Source organism: Triturus cristatus, chromosome 9, assembly GCF_964204655.1.
Source record: "Triturus cristatus chromosome 9, aTriCri1.1, whole genome shotgun sequence".
In the NCBI taxonomy this organism is placed as follows: domain Eukaryota; kingdom Metazoa; phylum Chordata; class Amphibia; order Caudata; family Salamandridae; genus Triturus; species Triturus cristatus.
The window spans coordinates 546,494,137-546,513,775 of NC_140592.1; positions in this window are offsets into that span (position 1 = coordinate 546,494,137).

The following is a 19,639-nucleotide window of genomic DNA, read 5'->3' on the forward strand; positions in this document are numbered from 1 at the left end:
AGCTATTAGGCCAAAGTAAGAGTTAAGACCTTAGCTATTAGGCCAGAGTAAGAGTTAAGACCTTAACCAGTAGGCCAGAGTAAGAGTTAAGACCTTAACGAGTAGGCCAGAGTAAGAGTTAGACCTTAACCATTGGGCCAGAGTACGAGTCTAAGACCTTAGCTATTAAGCCAGAGTACGAGTCTACGACCTTAGCTATTAGGCCAGAGTAGAGTTAAGACCTTAGCTATTAGGCTAGAGTAAGAGTTAAGACCTTAGCTATTAGGTCAGAGTAAGAGTTAAGACCTTAAAGAGTAGGCCAGAGTAAGAGTTAAGACCTCAACCAGTAGGCCATAGTACGAGTCTAAGAGCTTAGCTATTAGGCCAGAGTAAGAGTTAAGACCTTCACCAGTAGGCCAGAGTAAGAGTTAAGACCTTAGTTATTAGGCCAGAGTACGAGTCTAAGACCTTATCTATTAGTCCAGAGTAAGAGTTAAGACCTTAACAATTAGGCCAGAGTAAGAGTTAAGATCTTAGCTAATACGCCAGAGTAAGAGTTAAGACCTTAACCATTAGGCCAGAGTACGAGTCTAAGAGCTTAGCTATTAGGCCAGAGTAAGAGTTAGGACCTTAACCAGTAGGCCAGAGTAAGAGTTAAGATCTTAACCTGTAGGCCAGAGTACGAGTCTAAGACCTTAGCTATTAGGCCAGAGTAAGAGTTAAGACCTTAGCTATTAGGCCAGAGTAAGAGTTAAGACCTTAACCAGTAGTCCAGAATACGAGTCTAAGTCCTTAGCTATTAGGCCAGAGTAAGAATTAAGACCTTAACCAGTAGGCCAGATTAAGAGTTAAGACCTTAACCATTAGGCCAGAGTAAGAGTTAAGACCTTAGCTATTAGGCCAGAGTAAGAGTTAAGACCTTAGCTATTAGGCCAGAGTAAGAGTTAAGACTTTAACCAGTAGGCCAGAGTAAGAGTTGTGACCTTAACCTGTAGGCCAGAGTACGAGTCTAAGACCTTAGCTATTAGGCCAGAGTAAGAGTTAAGACCTTAACCAGTAGGCCATAGTACGAGTCTAAGACCTTAGCTATTAGGCCAGAGTAAGAGTTAAGACCTTGACCAGTAGGCCAGAGTTAGAGTTAAGACCTTAACCAGTAGGCCAGAGTAAGAGTTAAGACCTTAACAATTATGCCAGAGTAAGAGTTAAGACCTTAACCTGTAGGCCATCGTACGAGTCTAAGACCTTAGCTATTAGGCCAGAGTAAGATTTAAGACCATAGCTATTAGGCCAGAGTAAGAGTTAAGACCTTAACCAGTAGGCCAGAGTAAGAGTTAAGACGTTAACCTGTAGGCCAGAGTACGAGCTCAGACCTTAGCAATTAGGCCAGAGTAAGAGTTAAGACCTTAGCTATTAGGCCAGAGTAAGAGTTAAGACCTTAACCATTAGGCCAGAGTATGAGTCTAAGACCTTAGCTATTAGTCCAGAGTAAGAGTTAAGACTTTAACCAGTAGGCCAGAGTAAGAGTTAAGACCTTAACCTGTAGGCCATAGTACTAGTCTAAGACCTTAGCTATTAGGCCAGAGTAAGAGTTAAGACCTTAACCATTAGGCCAGAGTACGAGTCTAAGACGTTAGCTATTAGGCCAGAGTAAGAGTTAAGACATTAGCTATTAGGCCAGAGTAAGAGTTAAGACCTTAGCTATTAGGCCAGAGTATGAGTTAAGACCTTAGCTATTAGGCCAGAGTAAGAGTTAATACCTTAACCAGTAGGCCAGAGTAAGAGTTAAGACCCTAACCATAGGCCAGAGTAAGAGTTAAGACCATAACCATTAGGCCAGAGTACGAGTCTACGACCTTAGCTATTAGGCCAGAGTAAGAGTTAAGACCTTAGCTATTAGGCCAGAGTAAGAGTTAAGTCCTTAACCAGTAGGCCAGAGTAAGAGTTAAGACCTTAAACTGTAGGCCAGAGTAAGAGTTAAGACCTTAGCTATTAGGCCAGAGTAAGAGTTAAGACCTTAGCTATTAGGCCAGAGTATGAGTCTAAGACCTTAGCTTTTAGGCCAGAGTAAGAGCTAAGACCTTATCCAGTAGGCCAGAGTAAGAGTTAAGACCTTAACCATTAGGCCAGAGTACGAGTCTAAGACCTTAGCTATTAGGCCAGAGTAATAGGTAAGACCTTAGCTATTAGGCCAGAGTAAGAGTTAAGACCTTAACCAGTAGGCCAGAGTAAGAGTTAAGACCTTAACCAGTAGGCCAGAGTAAGAGTTAAGACCTTAGCTATTAGGCCAGAGTACGAGTCTAAGACCTTAGCTATTAGGCCAGAGTAAGAGTTAAGACCTTAACCAGTAGGCCATAGTACGAGTCTAAGACCTTAGCTATTAGGCCAGAGTAAGAGTTAAGACCTTAACCAGTAGGCCAGAGTAAGAGTTAGGACCTTAACCATTAGGCCAGAGTATAATTCTAAGTCCTTAGCTATTAGGCCAGAGTAAGAGTTAAGACCTTAGCTATTAGGCCAGAGTAAGAAATAAGACCTTAACCAGTAGGCCAGAGTAAGAGTTAAGACTTTAACCAGTAGGCCAGAGTAAGAGTTAGACCTTAACCATTGGGCCAGAGTACGAGTCTAAGACCTTAGCTATTAAGCCAGAGTACGAGTCTAAGACCTTAGCTATTAGGCCAGAGTAAGAGTTAAGACCTTAGCTATTAGGCTAGAGTAAGAGTTAAGACCTTAGCTATTAGGCCAGAGTCAGAGTTAAGACCTTAAAGAGTAGTCCAGAGTAAGAGTTAAGACCTCAACCAGTAGGCCATAGTACGAGTCTAAGAGCTTAGCTATTAGGCCAGAGTAAGAGTTAAGACCTTAACCAGTAGGCGAGAGTAAGAGTTAAGACCTTAGCTATTAGGCCAGAGTACGAGTCTAAGACCTTAGCTATTAGTCCAGAGTAAGAGTTAAGACCTTAACCATTAGGCCAGAGTAAGAGTTAAGATCTTAGCTAATAGGCCAGAGTAAGAGTTAAGACCTTAACCATTAGGCCAGAGTATGAGTCTAAGAGCTTAGCTATTAGGCCAGAGTAAGAGTTAAGACCTTAACCAGTAGACCAGAGTAAGAGTTAAGACCTTAACCAGAAGTCCAGAATACGAGTCTAAGTCCTTAGCTATTAGGCCAGAGTAAGAGTTAAGACCTTAACCAGTAGGCCAGATTAAGAGTTAAACATTAGGCCAGAGTAAGAGTTAAGACCTTAGCTATTAGGCCAGAGTAAGAGTTAAGACTTTAACCAGTAGGCCAGAGTAAGAGTTAAGACCTTAACCTGTAGGCCAGAGTACGAGTCTAAGACCTTAGCTATTAGGCCAGAGTAAGAGTTAAGACCTTAACCAGTAGGCCACAGTACGAGTCTAAGACCTTAGCTATTAGGCCAGAGTAAGAGTTAAGACCTTAACCAGTAGGCCAGAGTGAGAGTTAAGACCTTAACCAGTAGGCCAGAGTAAGAGTTAAGACCCTAACCATTAGGCCAGAGTACGAGTCTAAGACCTTAGCTATTAGGCCAGAGTAAGAGTTAAGACCTTAGCTATTAGGCCAGAGTAAGAGTTAAGACCTTAACCAGTAGGCCAGTGTAAGAGTTAAGACCTTAACCAGTAGGCCAGAGTAAGAGTTAAGACCTGAACCATTGGGCCAGAGTACGAGTCTAAGACCTTAGCTATTAAGCCAGAATACGAGTCTAAGACCTTAGCTATTAGGCCAGAGTAAGAGATAAGATCTTAGCTATTAGGCCAGAGTAAGAGTTAAGACCTTAGCTATTAGGCCAAAGTAAGAGTAAAGACCTTAAAGAGTAGGCCGTTGTAAAAGTTAAGACCTCAACCAGTAGGCCATAGTACGAGTCTAAGACCTTAGCTATTAGGCCAGAGTAAGAGTTAAGACCTTAACCAGTAGGCCAGAGTAAGGTTTAAGACCTTAGCTATTAGGCCAGAGTACGAGTCTAAGACCTTAACCAGTAGGCCAGAGTAGGAGTTAAGATGTTAAGCTGTAGGCCAGAGTACGAGTCTAAGACCTTAGCTATTAGGCCAGAGTAAGAGTTAAGACTTTAGCTATTAGGCCAGAGTACGAGTCTAAGACCTTAGCTATTAGGCCAGAGAAAGAGTTAAGACCTTAACCAGTAGGCCAGAGTAAGAGTTAAGATCTTAAGCTGTAGGCCAGAGTACGAGTCTAAGACCTTAGCTATTAGGCCAGAGTAAGAGTTAAGACCTTAGCTATTAGGCCAGAGTAAGAGTTAAGACCTTAACCAGTAGGCCAGAGTACGAGTCTAATACCTTAGCTATTAGGCCAGAGTAAGAGTTAAGACCTTAACCAGTAGGCCAGAGTAAGAGTTAAGACCTTAATCATTAGGCCAGAGTAAGAGTTAAGACCTTAGCTATTAGGCCAAAGTAAGAGTTAAGACCGTAGCTATTAGGCCAGAGTAAGATTTAAGACTTTAACCAGTAGGCCAGAGTAAGAGTTAAGACCTTAACCTGTAGGCCAGAGTACGAGTCTAAGACCTTAGCTATTAGGCCAGAGTAAGAGTTAAGACCTTAACCAGTAGGCCATAGTACAAGTCTAAGACCTTAGCTATTAGGCCAGAGTAAGATTTAAGACCTTAACCATTAGGCCAGAGTAAGAGTTAAGACCTTAACCAGTAGGCCAGAGTAAGAGTTAAGGCCTTAACCATTAGGCCAGAATACGAGTCTAAGACCTTAGCTATTAGGCCAGAGTAAGAGTTAAGACCTTAGCTATTAGGCCAGAGTAAGAGTTAAGACCTTAACAAGTAGGCCAGAGTAAGAGTTAAGACCTTAACCAGTAGGCCAGAGTAAGAGTTAAGACCTTAGCTATTAGGCCAGAGTACGAGTCTAAGACCTTAGCTATTAGGCCAGAGTAAGTGTTAAGACCTTAACCAGTAGGCCATAGTACGAGTCTAAGACCTTAGCTATTAGGCCAGAGTAAGAGTTAAGACCTTAACCAGTAGGCCAGAGTAAGAGTTAAGACCTTAACCATTAGGCCAGAGTACGATTCTAAGTCCTTAGCTATTAGGCCAGAGTAAGAGTTAAGACCTTAGCTATTAGGCCAGAGTAAGAGTTAAGACCTTAACCAGTAGGTCAGAGTAAGAGTTAAGACCTTAACCAGTAGGCCAGAGTAAGAGTTAGACCTTAACCATTGGGCCAGAGTACGAGTCTAAGACCTTAGCTATTAAGCCAGTGTACGAGTCTAAGACCTTAGCTATTATGCCAGAGTAAGAGTTAAGACCTTAGCTATTAGGCTAGAGTAAGAGTTAAGACCTTAGCTATTAGGCCAGAGTCAGAGTTAAGACCTTAAAGAGTAGGCCAGAGTAAGAGTTAAGACCTCAACCAGTAGGCCATAGTACGAGTCTAAGAGCTTAGCTATTAGGCCAGAGTAAGAGTTAAGACCTTAACCAGTAGGCGAGAGTAAGAGTTAAGACCTTAGCTATTAGGCCAGAGTACGAGTCTAAGACCTTAGCTATTAGTCCAGAGTAAGAGTTAAGACCTTAACCATTAGGCCAGAGTAAGAGTTAAGATCTTAGCTAAGAGGCCAGAGTAAGAGTTAAGACCTTAACCATTAGGCCAGAGTAAGAGTTAAGATCTTAACCTGTAGGCCAGAGTACGAGTCTAAGACCTTAGCTATTAGGCCAGAGTAAGAGTTAAGACCTTAGCTATTAGGCCAGAGTAAGAGTTAAGACCTTAACCAGTAGTCCAGAATATGGGTCTAAGTCCTTAGCTATTAGGCCAGAGTAAGAGTTAAGACCTTAACCAGTAGGCCAGATTAAGAGTTAAGACCTTAACCATTAGGCCAGAGTAAGAGTTAAGACCTTAGCTATTAGGCCAGAGTAAGAGTTAAGACTTTAACCAGTAGGCCAGAGTAAGAGTTAAGACCTTAACCTGTAGGCCAGAGTACGAGTCTAAGACCTTAGCTATTAGGCCAGAGTAAGAGTTAAGACCTTAACCAGTAGGCCATAGTACGAGTCTAAGACCTTAGCTATTAGGCCAGAGTAAGAGTTAAGACCTTAACCAGTAGGCCAGAGTGAGAGTTAAGACCTTAACCAGTAGGCCAGAGTAAGAGTTAAGACCTTAACCATTAGGCCAGAGTACGAGTCTAAGACCTTAGCTATTAGGCCAGAGTAAGAGTTAAGACCTTAGCTATTAGGCCAGAGTAAGAGTTAAGACCTTAACCAGTAGGCCAGTGTAAGAGTTAAGACCTTAACCAGTAGGCCAGAGTAAGAGTTAAGACCTGAACCATTGGGCCAGAGTACGAGTCTAAAACCTTAGCTATTAAGCCAGAATACGAGTCTAAGACCTTAGCTATTAGGCCAGAGTAAGAGTAAAGACCTTAACCATTAGGCCAGAGTAAGAGTTAAGACCTTAGCTATTAGGCCAAAGTAAGAGTTAAGACCGTAGCTATTAGGCCAGAGTAAGATTTAAGACTTTAACCAGTAGGCCAGAGTAAGAGTTAAGACCTTAACCTGTAGGCCAGAGTACGAGTCTAAGACCTTAGCTATTAGGCCAGAGTAAGAGTTAAGACCTTAACCAGTAGGCCATAGTACAAGTCTAAGACCTTAGCTATTAGGCCAGAGTAAGATTTAAGACCTTAACCATTAGGCCAGAGTAAGAGTTAAGACCTTAACCAGTAGGCCAGAGTAAGAGTTAAGGCCTTAACCATTAGGCCAGAATACGAGTCTAAGACCTTAGCTATTAGGTCAGAGTAAGAGTTAAGACCTTAGCTATTAGGCCAGAGTAAGAGTTAAGACCTTAACAAGTAGGCCAGAGTAAGAGTTAAGACCTTAACCAGTAGGCCAGAGTAAGAGTTAAGACCTTAGCTATTAGGCCAGAGTACGAGTCTAAGACCTTAGCTATTAGGCCAGAGTAAGTGTTAAGACCTTAACCAGTAGGCCATAGTACGAGTCTAAGACCTTAGCTATTAGGCCAGAGTAAGAGTTAAGACCTTAACCAGTAGGCCAGAGTAAGAGTTAAGACCTTAACCATTAGGCCAGAGTACGATTCTAAGTCCTTAGCTATTAGGCCAGAGTAAGAGTTAAGACCTTAGCTATTAGGCCAGAGTAAGAGTTAAGACCTTAACCAGTAGGCCAGAGTAAGAGTTAAGACCTTAACCAGTAGGCCAGAGTAAGAGTTAGACCTTAACCATTGGGCCAGAGTACGAGTCTAAGACCTTAGCTATTAAGCCAGTGTACGAGTCTAAGACCTTAGCTATTAGGCCAGAGTAAGAGTTAAGACCTTAGCTATTAGGCTAGAGTAAGAGTTAAGACCTTAGCTATTAGGCCAGAGTCAGAGTTAAGACCTTAAAGAGTAGGCCAGAGTAAGAGTTAAGACCTCAACCAGTAGGCCATAGTACGAGTCTAAGAGATTAGCTATTAGGCCAGAGTAAGAGTTAAGACCTTAACCGGTAGGCGAGAGTAAGAGTTAAGACCTTAGCTATTAGGCCAGAGTACGAGTCTAAGACCTTAGCTATTAGTCCAGAGTAAGAGTTAAGACCTTAACCATTAGGCCAGAGTAAGAGTTAAGATCTTAGCTAATAGGCCAGAGTAAGAGTTAAGACCTTAACCATTAGGCCAGAGTAAGAGTTAAGATCTTAACCTGTAGGCCAGAGTACGAGTCTAAGACCTTAGCTATTAGGCCAGAGTAAGAGTTAAGACCTTAGCTATTAGGCCAGAGTAAGAGTTAAGACCTTAACCAGTAGTCCAGAATATGGGTCTAAGTCCTTAGCTATTAGGCCAGAGTAAGAGTTAAGACCTTAACCAGTAGGCCAGATTAAGAGTTAGGACCTTAACCATTAGGCCAGAGTAAGAGTTAAGACCTTAGCTATTAGGCCAGAGTAAGAGTTAAGACTTTAACCAGTAGGCCAGAGTAAGAGTTAAGACCTTAACCTGTAGGCCAGAGTACGAGTCTAAGACCTTAGCTATTAGGCCAGAGTAAGAGTTAAGACCTTAACCAGTAGGCCATAGTACGAGTCTAAGACCTTAGCTATTAGGCCAGAGTAAGAGTTAAGACCTTAACCAGTAGGCCAGAGTGAGAGTTAAGACCTTAACCAGTAGGCCAGAGTAAGAGTTAAGACCTTAACCATTAGGCCAGAGTACGAGTCTAAGACCTTAGCTATTAGGCCAGAGTAAGAGTTAAGACCTTAGCTATTAGGCCAGAGTAAGAGTTAAGACCTTAACCAGTAGGCCAGTGTAAGAGTTAAGACCTTAACCAGTAGGCCAGAGTAAGAGTTAAGACCTGAACCATTGGGCCAGAGTACGAGTCTAAAACCTTAGCTATTAAGCCAGAATACGAGTCTAAGACCTTAGCTATTAGGCCAGAGTAAGAGTAAAGACCTTAACCATTAGGCCAGAGTAAGAGTTAAGACCTTAGCTATTAGGCCAAAGTAAGAGTTAAGACCGTAGCTATTAGGCCAGAGTAAGATTTAAGACTTTAACCAGTAGGCCAGAGTAAGAGTTAAGACCTTAACCTGTAGGCCAGAGTACGAGTCTAAGACCTTAGCTATTAGGCCAGAGTAAGAGTTAAGACCTTAACCAGTAGGCCATAGTACAAGTCTAAGACCTTAGCTATTAGGCCAGAGTAAGATTTAAGACCTTAACCATTAGGCCAGAGTAAGAGTTAAGACCTTAACCAGTAGGCCAGAGTAAGAGTTAAGGCCTTAACCATTAGGCCAGAATACGAGTCTAAGACCTTAGCTATTAGGTCAGAGTAAGAGTTAAGACCTTAGCTATTAGGCCAGAGTAAGAGTTAAGACCTTAACAAGTAGGCCAGAGTAAGAGTTAAGACCTTAACCAGTAGGCCAGAGTAAGAGTTAAGACCTTAGCTATTAGGCCAGAGTACGAGTCTAAGACCTTAGCTATTAGGCCAGAGTAAGTGTTAAGACCTTAACCAGTAGGCCATAGTACGAGTCTAAGACCTTAGCTATTAGGCCAGAGTAAGAGTTAAGACCTTAACCAGTAGGCCAGAGTAAGAGTTAAGACCTTAACCATTAGGCCAGAGTACGATTCTAAGTCCTTAGCTATTAGGCCAGAGTAAGAGTTAAGACCTTAGCTATTAGGCCAGAGTAAGAGTTAAGACCTTAACCAGTAGGCCAGAGTAAGAGTTAAGACCTTAACCAGTAGGCCAGAGTAAGAGTTAGACCTTAACCATTGGGCCAGAGTACGAGTCTAAGACCTTAGCTATTAAGCCAGTGTACGAGTCTAAGACCTTAGCTATTAGGCCAGAGTAAGAGTTAAGACCTTAGCTATTAGGCTAGAGTAAGAGTTAAGACCTTAGCTATTAGGCCAGAGTCAGAGTTAAGACCTTAAAGAGTAGGCCAGAGTAAGAGTTAAGACCTCAACCAGTAGGCCATAGTACGAGTCTAAGAGATTAGCTATTAGGCCAGAGTAAGAGTTAAGACCTTAACCGGTAGGCGAGAGTAAGAGTTAAGACCTTAGCTATTAGGCCAGAGTACGAGTCTAAGACCTTAGCTATTAGTCCAGAGTAAGAGTTAAGACCTTAACCATTAGGCCAGAGTAAGAGTTAAGATCTTAGCTAATAGGCCAGAGTAAGAGTTAAGACCTTAACCATTAGGCCAGAGTAAGAGTTAAGATCTTAACCTGTAGGCCAGAGTACGAGTCTAAGACCTTAGCTATTAGGCCAGAGTAAGAGTTAAGACCTTAGCTATTAGGCCAGAGTAAGAGTTAAGACCTTAACCAGTAGTCCAGAATATGGGTCTAAGTCCTTAGCTATTAGGCCAGAGTAAGAGTTAAGACCTTAACCAGTAGGCCACATTAAGAGTTAAGACCTTAACCATTAGGCCAGAGTAAGAGTTAAGACCTTAGCTATTAGGCTAGAGTAAGAGTTAAGACCTTAGCTATTAGGCCAGAGTCAGAGTTAAGACCTTAAAGAGTAGTCCAGAGTAAGAGTTAAGACCTCAACCAGTAGGCCATAGTACGAGTCTAAGAGCTTAGCTATTAGGCCAGAGTAAGAGTTAAGACCTTAACCAGTAGGCGAGAGTAAGAGTTAAGACCTTAGCTATTAGGCCAGAGTACGAGTCTAAGACCTTAGCTATTAGTCCAGAGTAAGAGTTAAGACCTTAACCATTAGGCCAGAGTAAGAGTTAAGATCTTAGCTAATAGGCCAGAGTAAGAGTTAAGACCTTAACCATTAGGCCAGAGTACGAGTCTAAGAGCTTAGCTATTAGGCCAGAGTAAGAGTTAAGACCTTAACCAGTAGGCCAGAGTAAGAGTTAAGATCTTAACCTGTAGGCCAGAGTACGAGTCTAAGACCTTAGGTATTAGGCCAGAGTAAGAGTTAAGACCTTAGCTATTAGGCCAGAGTAAGAGTTAAGACCTTAACCAGTAGTCCAGAATACGAGTCTAAGTCCTTAGCTATTAGGCCAGAGTAAGAGTTAAGACCTTAACCAGTAGGCCAGATTAAGAGTTAAGACCTTAACCATTAGGCCAGAGTAAGAGTTAAGACCTTAGCTATTAGGCCAGAGTAAGAGTTAAGACCTTAACCAGTAGGCCAGAGTAAGAGTTAAGACCTTAACCTGTAGGCCAGAGTACGAGTCTAAGACCTTAGCTATTAGGCCAGAGTAAGAGTTAAGACCTTAACCAGTAGGCCATAGTACGAGTCTAAGACCTTAGCTATTAGGCCAGAGTAAGAGTTAAGACCTTAACCAGTAGGCCAGAGTGAGAGTTAAGACCTTAACCAGTAGGCCAGAGTAAGAGTTAAGACCTTAACCATTAGGCCAGAGTACGAGTCTAAGACCTTAGCTATTAGGCCAGAGTAAGAGTTAAGATCTTAAGCTGTAGGCCAGAGTACGAGTCTAAGACCTTAGCTATTAGGCCAGAGTAAGAGTTAAGACCTTAGCTATTAGGCCAGAGTAAGAGTTAAGACCTTAACCAGTAGGCCACAGTACGAGTCTAATACCTTAGCTATTAGGCCAGAGTAAGAGTTAAGACCTTAACCAGTAGGCCAGAGTAAGAGTTAAGACCTTAATCATTAGGCCAGAGTAAGAGTTAAGACCTTAGCTATTAGGCCAGAGTAAGAGTTAAGACCTTAGCTATTAGGCCAGAGTAAGAGTTAAGACCTTAACCAGTAGGCCAGTGTAAGAGTTAAGACCTTAACCAGTAGGCCAGAGTAAGAGTTAAGACCTGAACCATTGGGCCAGAGTACGAGTCTAAGACCTTAGCTATTAAGCCAGAATACGAGTCTAAGACCTTAGCTATTAGGCCAGAGTAAGAGATAAGATCTTAGCTATTAGGCCAGAGTAAGAGTTAAGACCTTAGCTATTAGGCCAAAGTAAGAGTAAAGACCTTAAAGAGTAGGCCGTTGTAAAAGTTAAGACCTCAACCAGTAGGCCATAGTACGAGTCTAAGACCTTAGCTATTAGGCCAGAGTAAGAGTTAAGACCTTAACCAGTAGGCCAGAGTAAGGTTTAAGACCTTAGCTATTAGGCCAGAGTACGAGTCTAAGACCTTAACCAGTAGGCCAGAGTAGGAGTTAAGATGTTAAGCTGTAGGCCAGAGTACGAGTCTAAGACCTTAGCTATTAGGCCAGAGTAAGAGTTAAGACTTTAGCTATTAGGCCAGAGTACGAGTCTAAGACCTTAGCTATTAGGCCAGAGAAAGAGTTAAGACCTTAACCAGTAGGCCAGAGTAAGAGTTAAGATCTTAAGCTGTAGGCCAGAGTACGAGTCTAAGACCTTAGCTATTAGGCCAGAGTAAGAGTTAAGACCTTAGCTATTAGGCCAGAGTAAGAGTTAAGACCTTAACCAGTAGGCCAGAGTACGAGTCTAATACCTTAGCTATTAGGCCAGAGTAAGAGTTAAGACCTTAACCAGTAGGCCAGAGTAAGAGTTAAGACCTTAATCATTAGGCCAGAGTAAGAGTTAAGACCTTAGCTATTAGGCCAAAGTAAGAGTTAAGACCGTAGCTATTAGGCCAGAGTAAGATTTAAGACTTTAACCAGTAGGCCAGAGTAAGAGTTAAGACCTTAACCTGTAGGCCAGAGTACGAGTCTAAGACCTTAGCTATTAGGCCAGAGTAAGAGTTAAGACCTTAACCAGTAGGCCATAGTACAAGTCTAAGACCTTAGCTATTAGGCCAGAGTAAGATTTAAGACCTTAACCATTAGGCCAGAGTAAGAGTTAAGACCTTAACCAGTAGGCCAGAGTAAGAGTTAAGGCCTTAACCATTAGGCCAGAATACGAGTCTAAGACCTTAGCTATTAGGCCAGAGTAAGAGTTAAGACCTTAGCTATTAGGCCAGAGTAAGAGTTAAGACCTTAACAAGTAGGCCAGAGTAAGAGTTAAGACCTTAACCAGTAGGCCAGAGTAAGAGTTAAGACCTTAGCTATTAGGCCAGAGTACGAGTCTAAGACCTTAGCTATTAGGCCAGAGTAAGTGTTAAGACCTTAACCAGTAGGCCATAGTACAAGTCTAAGACCTTAGCTATTAGGCCAGAGTAAGATTTAAGACCTTAACCATTAGGCCAGAGTAAGAGTTAAGACCTTAACCAGTAGGCCAGAGTAAGAGTTAAGGCCTTAACCATTAGGCCAGAATACGAGTCTAAGACCTTAGCTATTAGGCCAGAGTAAGAGTTAAGACCTTAGCTATTAGGCCAGAGTAAGAGTTAAGACCTTAACAAGTAGGCCAGAGTAAGAGTTAAGACCTTAACCAGTAGGCCAGAGTAAGAGTTAAGACCTTAGCTATTAGGCCAGAGTACGAGTCTAAGACCTTAGCTATTAGGCCAGAGTAAGTGTTAAGACCTTAACCAGTAGGCCATAGTACGAGTCTAAGACCTTAGCTATTAGGCCAGAGTAAGAGTTAAGACCTTAACCAGTAGGCCAGAGTAAGAGTTAAGACCTTAACCATTAGGCCAGAGTACGATTCTAAGTCCTTAGCTATTAGGCCAGAGTAAGAGTTAAGACCTTAGCTATTAGGCCAGAGTAAGAGTTAAGACCTTAACCAGTAGGTCAGAGTAAGAGTTAAGACCTTAACCAGTAGGCCAGAGTAAGAGTTAGACCTTAACCATTGGGCCAGAGTACGAGTCTAAGACCTTAGCTATTAAGCCAGTGTACGAGTCTAAGACCTTAGCTATTATGCCAGAGTAAGAGTTAAGACCTTAGCTATTAGGCTAGAGTAAGAGTTAAGACCTTAGCTATTAGGCCAGAGTCAGAGTTAAGACCTTAAAGAGTAGGCCAGAGTAAGAGTTAAGACCTCAACCAGTAGGCCATAGTACGAGTCTAAGAGCTTAGCTATTAGGCCAGAGTAAGAGTTAAGACCTTAACCAGTAGGCGAGAGTAAGAGTTAAGACCTTAGCTATTAGGCCAGAGTACGAGTCTAAGACCTTAGCTATTAGTCCAGAGTAAGAGTTAAGACCTTAACCATTAGGCCAGAGTAAGAGTTAAGATCTTAGCTAAGAGGCCAGAGTAAGAGTTAAGACCTTAACCATTAGGCCAGAGTAAGAGTTAAGATCTTAACCTGTAGGCCAGAGTACGAGTCTAAGACCTTAGCTATTAGGCCAGAGTAAGAGTTAAGACCTTAGCTATTAGGCCAGAGTAAGAGTTAAGACCTTAACCAGTAGTCCAGAATATGGGTCTAAGTCCTTAGCTATTAGGCCAGAGTAAGAGTTAAGACCTTAACCAGTAGGCCAGATTAAGAGTTAAGACCTTAACCATTAGGCCAGAGTAAGAGTTAAGACCTTAGCTATTAGGCCAGAGTAAGAGTTAAGACTTTAACCAGTAGGCCAGAGTAAGAGTTAAGACCTTAACCTGTAGGCCAGAGTACGAGTCTAAGACCTTAGCTATTAGGCCAGAGTAAGAGTTAAGACCTTAACCAGTAGGCCATAGTACGAGTCTAAGACCTTAGCTATTAGGCCAGAGTAAGAGTTAAGACCTTAACCAGTAGGCCAGAGTGAGAGTTAAGACCTTAACCAGTAGGCCAGAGTAAGAGTTAAGACCTTAACCATTAGGCCAGAGTACGAGTCTAAGACCTTAGCTATTAGGCCAGAGTAAGAGTTAAGACCTTAGCTATTAGGCCAGAGTAAGAGTTAAGACCTTAACCAGTAGGCCAGTGTAAGAGTTAAGACCTTAACCAGTAGGCCAGAGTAAGAGTTAAGACCTGAACCATTGGGCCAGAGTACGAGTCTAAAACCTTAGCTATTAAGCCAGAATACGAGTCTAAGACCTTAGCTATTAGGCCAGAGTAAGAGTAAAGACCTTAACCATTAGGCCAGAGTAAGAGTTAAGACCTTAGCTATTAGGCCAAAGTAAGAGTTAAGACCGTAGCTATTAGGCCAGAGTAAGATTTAAGACTTTAACCAGTAGGCCAGAGTAAGAGTTAAGACCTTAACCTGTAGGCCAGAGTACGAGTCTAAGACCTTAGCTATTAGGCCAGAGTAAGAGTTAAGACCTTAACCAGTAGGCCATAGTACAAGTCTAAGACCTTAGCTATTAGGCCAGAGTAAGATTTAAGACCTTAACCATTAGGCCAGAGTAAGAGTTAAGACCTTAACCAGTAGGCCAGAGTAAGAGTTAAGGCCTTAACCATTAGGCCAGAATACGAGTCTAAGACCTTAGCTATTAGGTCAGAGTAAGAGTTAAGACCTTAGCTATTAGGCCAGAGTAAGAGTTAAGACCTTAACAAGTAGGCCAGAGTAAGAGTTAAGACCTTAACCAGTAGGCCAGAGTAAGAGTTAAGACCTTAGCTATTAGGCCAGAGTACGAGTCTAAGACCTTAGCTATTAGGCCAGAGTAAGTGTTAAGACCTTAACCAGTAGGCCATAGTACGAGTCTAAGACCTTAGCTATTAGGCCAGAGTAAGAGTTAAGACCTTAACCAGTAGGCCAGAGTAAGAGTTAAGACCTTAACCATTAGGCCAGAGTACGATTCTAAGTCCTTAGCTATTAGGCCAGAGTAAGAGTTAAGACCTTAGCTATTAGGCCAGAGTAAGAGTTAAGACCTTAACCAGTAGGCCAGAGTAAGAGTTAAGACCTTAACCAGTAGGCCAGAGTAAGAGTTAGACCTTAACCATTGGGCCAGAGTACGAGTCTAAGACCTTAGCTATTAAGCCAGTGTACGAGTCTAAGACCTTAGCTATTAGGCCAGAGTAAGAGTTAAGACCTTAGCTATTAGGCTAGAGTAAGAGTTAAGACCTTAGCTATTAGGCCAGAGTCAGAGTTAAGACCTTAAAGAGTAGGCCAGAGTAAGAGTTAAGACCTCAACCAGTAGGCCATAGTACGAGTCTAAGAGATTAGCTATTAGGCCAGAGTAAGAGTTAAGACCTTAACCGGTAGGCGAGAGTAAGAGTTAAGACCTTAGCTATTAGGCCAGAGTACGAGTCTAAGACCTTAGCTATTAGTCCAGAGTAAGAGTTAAGACCTTAACCATTAGGCCAGAGTAAGAGTTAAGATCTTAGCTAATAGGCCAGAGTAAGAGTTAAGACCTTAACCATTAGGCCAGAGTAAGAGTTAAGATCTTAACCTGTAGGCCAGAGTACGAGTCTAAGACCTTAGCTATTAGGCCAGAGTAAGAGTTAAGACCTTAGCTATTAGGCCAGAGTAAGAGTTAAGACCTTAACCAGTAGTCCAGAATATGGGTCTAAGTCCTTAGCTATTAGGCCAGAGTAAGAGTTAAGACCTTAACCAGTAGGCCAGATTAAGAGTTAGGACCTTAACCATTAGGCCAGAGTAAGAGTTAAGACCTTAGCTATTAGGCCAGAGTAAGAGTTAAGACTTTAACCAGTAGGCCAGAGTAAGAGTTAAGACCTTAACCTGTAGGCCAGAGTACGAGTCTAAGACCTTAGCTATTAGGCCAGAGTAAGAGTTAAGACCTTAACCAGTAGGCCATAGTACGAGTCTAAGACCTTAGCTATTAGGCCAGAGTAAGAGTTAAGACCTTAACCAGTAGGCCAGAGTGAGAGTTAAGACCTTAACCAGTAGGCCAGAGTAAGAGTTAAGACCTTAACCATTAGGCCAGAGTACGAGTCTAAGACCTTAGCTATTAGGCCAGAGTAAGAGTTAAGACCTTAGCTATTAGGCCAGAGTAAGAGTTAAGACCTTAACCAGTAGGCCAGTGTAAGAGTTAAGACCTTAACCAGTAGGCCAGAGTAAGAGTTAAGACCTGAACCATTGGGCCAGAGTACGAGTCTAAAACCTTAGCTATTAAGCCAGAATACGAGTCTAAGACCTTAGCTATTAGGCCAGAGTAAGAGTAAAGACCTTAACCATTAGGCCAGAGTAAGAGTTAAGACCTTAGCTATTAGGCCAAAGTAAGAGTTAAGACCGTAGCTATTAGGCCAGAGTAAGATTTAAGACTTTAACCAGTAGGCCAGAGTAAGAGTTAAGACCTTAACCTGTAGGCCAGAGTACGAGTCTAAGACCTTAGCTATTAGGCCAGAGTAAGAGTTAAGACCTTAACCAGTAGGCCATAGTACAAGTCTAAGACCTTAGCTATTAGGCCAGAGTAAGATTTAAGACCTTAACCATTAGGCCAGAGTAAGAGTTAAGACCTTAACCAGTAGGCCAGAGTAAGAGTTAAGGCCTTAACCATTAGGCCAGAATACGAGTCTAAGACCTTAGCTATTAGGTCAGAGTAAGAGTTAAGACCTTAGCTATTAGGCCAGAGTAAGAGTTAAGACCTTAACAAGTAGGCCAGAGTAAGAGTTAAGACCTTAACCAGTAGGCCAGAGTAAGAGTTAAGACCTTAGCTATTAGGCCAGAGTACGAGTCTAAGACCTTAGCTATTAGGCCAGAGTAAGTGTTAAGACCTTAACCAGTAGGCCATAGTACGAGTCTAAGACCTTAGCTATTAGGCCAGAGTAAGAGTTAAGACCTTAACCAGTAGGCCAGAGTAAGAGTTAAGACCTTAACCATTAGGCCAGAGTACGATTCTAAGTCCTTAGCTATTAGGCCAGAGTAAGAGTTAAGACCTTAGCTATTAGGCCAGAGTAAGAGTTAAGACCTTAACCAGTAGGCCAGAGTAAGAGTTAAGACCTTAACCAGTAGGCCAGAGTAAGAGTTAGACCTTAACCATTGGGCCAGAGTACGAGTCTAAGACCTTAGCTATTAAGCCAGTGTACGAGTCTAAGACCTTAGCTATTAGGCCAGAGTAAGAGTTAAGACCTTAGCTATTAGGCTAGAGTAAGAGTTAAGACCTTAGCTATTAGGCCAGAGTCAGAGTTAAGACCTTAAAGAGTAGGCCAGAGTAAGAGTTAAGACCTCAACCAGTAGGCCATAGTACGAGTCTAAGAGATTAGCTATTAGGCCAGAGTAAGAGTTAAGACCTTAACCGGTAGGCGAGAGTAAGAGTTAAGACCTTAGCTATTAGGCCAGAGTACGAGTCTAAGACCTTAGCTATTAGTCCAGAGTAAGAGTTAAGACCTTAACCATTAGGCCAGAGTAAGAGTTAAGATCTTAGCTAATAGGCCAGAGTAAGAGTTAAGACCTTAACCATTAGGCCAGAGTAAGAGTTAAGATCTTAACCTGTAGGCCAGAGTACGAGTCTAAGACCTTAGCTATTAGGCCAGAGTAAGAGTTAAGACCTTAGCTATTAGGCCAGAGTAAGAGTTAAGACCTTAACCAGTAGTCCAGAATATGGGTCTAAGTCCTTAGCTATTAGGCCAGAGTAAGAGTTAAGACCTTAACCAGTAGGCCACATTAAGAGTTAAGACCTTAACCATTAGGCCAGAGTAAGAGTTAAGACCTTAGCTATTAGGCTAGAGTAAGAGTTAAGACCTTAGCTATTAGGCCAGAGTCAGAGTTAAGACCTTAAAGAGTAGTCCAGAGTAAGAGTTAAGACCTCAACCAGTAGGCCATAGTACGAGTCTAAGAGCTTAGCTATTAGGCCAGAGTAAGAGTTAAGACCTTAACCAGTAGGCGAGAGTAAGAGTTAAGACCTTAGCTATTAGGCCAGAGTACGAGTCTAAGACCTTAGCTATTAGTCCAGAGTAAGAGTTAAGACCTTAACCATTAGGCCAGAGTAAGAGTTAAGATCTTAGCTAATAGGCCAGAGTAAGAGTTAAGACCTTAACCATTAGGCCAGAGTACGAGTCTAAGAGCTTAGCTATTAGGCCAGAGTAAGAGTTAAGACCTTAACCAGTAGGCCAGAGTAAGAGTTAAGATCTTAACCTGTAGGCCAGAGTACGAGTCTAAGACCTTAGGTATTAGGCCAGAGTAAGAGTTAAGACCTTAGCTATTAGGCCAGAGTAAGAGTTAAGACCTTAACCAGTAGTCCAGAATACGAGTCTAAGTCCTTAGCTATTAGGCCAGAGTAAGAGTTAAGACCTTAACCAGTAGGCCAGATTAAGAGTTAAGACCTTAACCATTAGGCCAGAGTAAGAGTTAAGACCTTAGCTATTAGGCCAGAGTAAGAGTTAAGACCTTAACCAGTAGGCCAGAGTAAGAGTTAAGACCTTAACCTGTAGGCCAGAGTACGAGTCTAAGACCTTAGCTATTAGGCCAGAGTAAGAGTTAAGACCTTAACCAGTAGGCCATAGTACGAGTCTAAGACCTTAGCTATTAGGCCAGAGTAAGAGTTAAGACCTTAACCAGTAGGCCAGAGTGAGAGTTAAGACCTTAACCAGTAGGCCAGAGTAAGAGTTAAGACCTTAACCATTAGGCCAGAGTACGAGTCTAAGACCTTAGCTATTAGGCCAGAGTAAGAGTTAAGATCTTAAGCTGTAGGCCAGAGTACGAGTCTAAGACCTTAGCTATTAGGCCAGAGTAAGAGTTAAGACCTTAGCTATTAGGCCAGAGTAAGAGTTAAGACCTTAACCAGTAGGCCAGAGTACGAGTCTAATACCTTAGCTATTAGGCCAGAGTAAGAGTTAAGACCTTAACCAGTAGGCCAGAGTAAGAGTTAAGACCTTAATCATTAGGCCAGAGTAAGAGTTAAGACCTTAGCTATTAGGCCAGAGTAAGAGTTAAGACCTTAGCTATTAGGCCAGAGTAAGAGTTAAGACCTTAACCAGTAGGCCAGTGTAAGAGTTAAGACCTTAACCAGTAGGCCAGAGTAAGAGTTAAGACCTGAACCATTGGGCCAGAGTACGAGTCTAAGACCTTAGCTATTAAGCCAGAATACGAGTCTAAGACCTTAGCTATTAGGCCAGAGTAAGAGATAAGATCTTAGCTATTAGGCCAGAGTAAGAGTTAAGACCTTAGCTATTAGGCCAAAGTAAGAGTAAAGACCTTAAAGAGTAGGCCGTTGTAAAAGTTAAGACCTCAACCAGTAGGCCATAGTACGAGTCTAAGACCTTAGCTATTAGGCCAGAGTAAGAGTTAAGACCTTAACCAGTAGGCCAGAGTAAGGTTTAAGACCTTAGCTATTAGGCCAGAGTACGAGTCTAAGACCTTAACCAGTAGGCCAGAGTAGGAGTTAAGATGTTAAGCTGTAGGCCAGAGTACGAGTCTAAGACCTTAGCTATTAGGCCAGAGTAAGAGTTAAGACTTTAGCTATTAGGCCAGAGTACGAGTCTAAGACCTTAGCTATTAGGCCAGAGAAAGAGTTAAGACCTTAACCAGTAGGCCAGAGTAAGAGTTAAGATCTTAAGCTGTAGGCCAGAGTACGAGTCTAAGACCTTAGCTATTAGGCCAGAGTAAGAGTTAAGACCTTAGCTATTAGGCCAGAGTAAGAGTTAAGACCTTAAC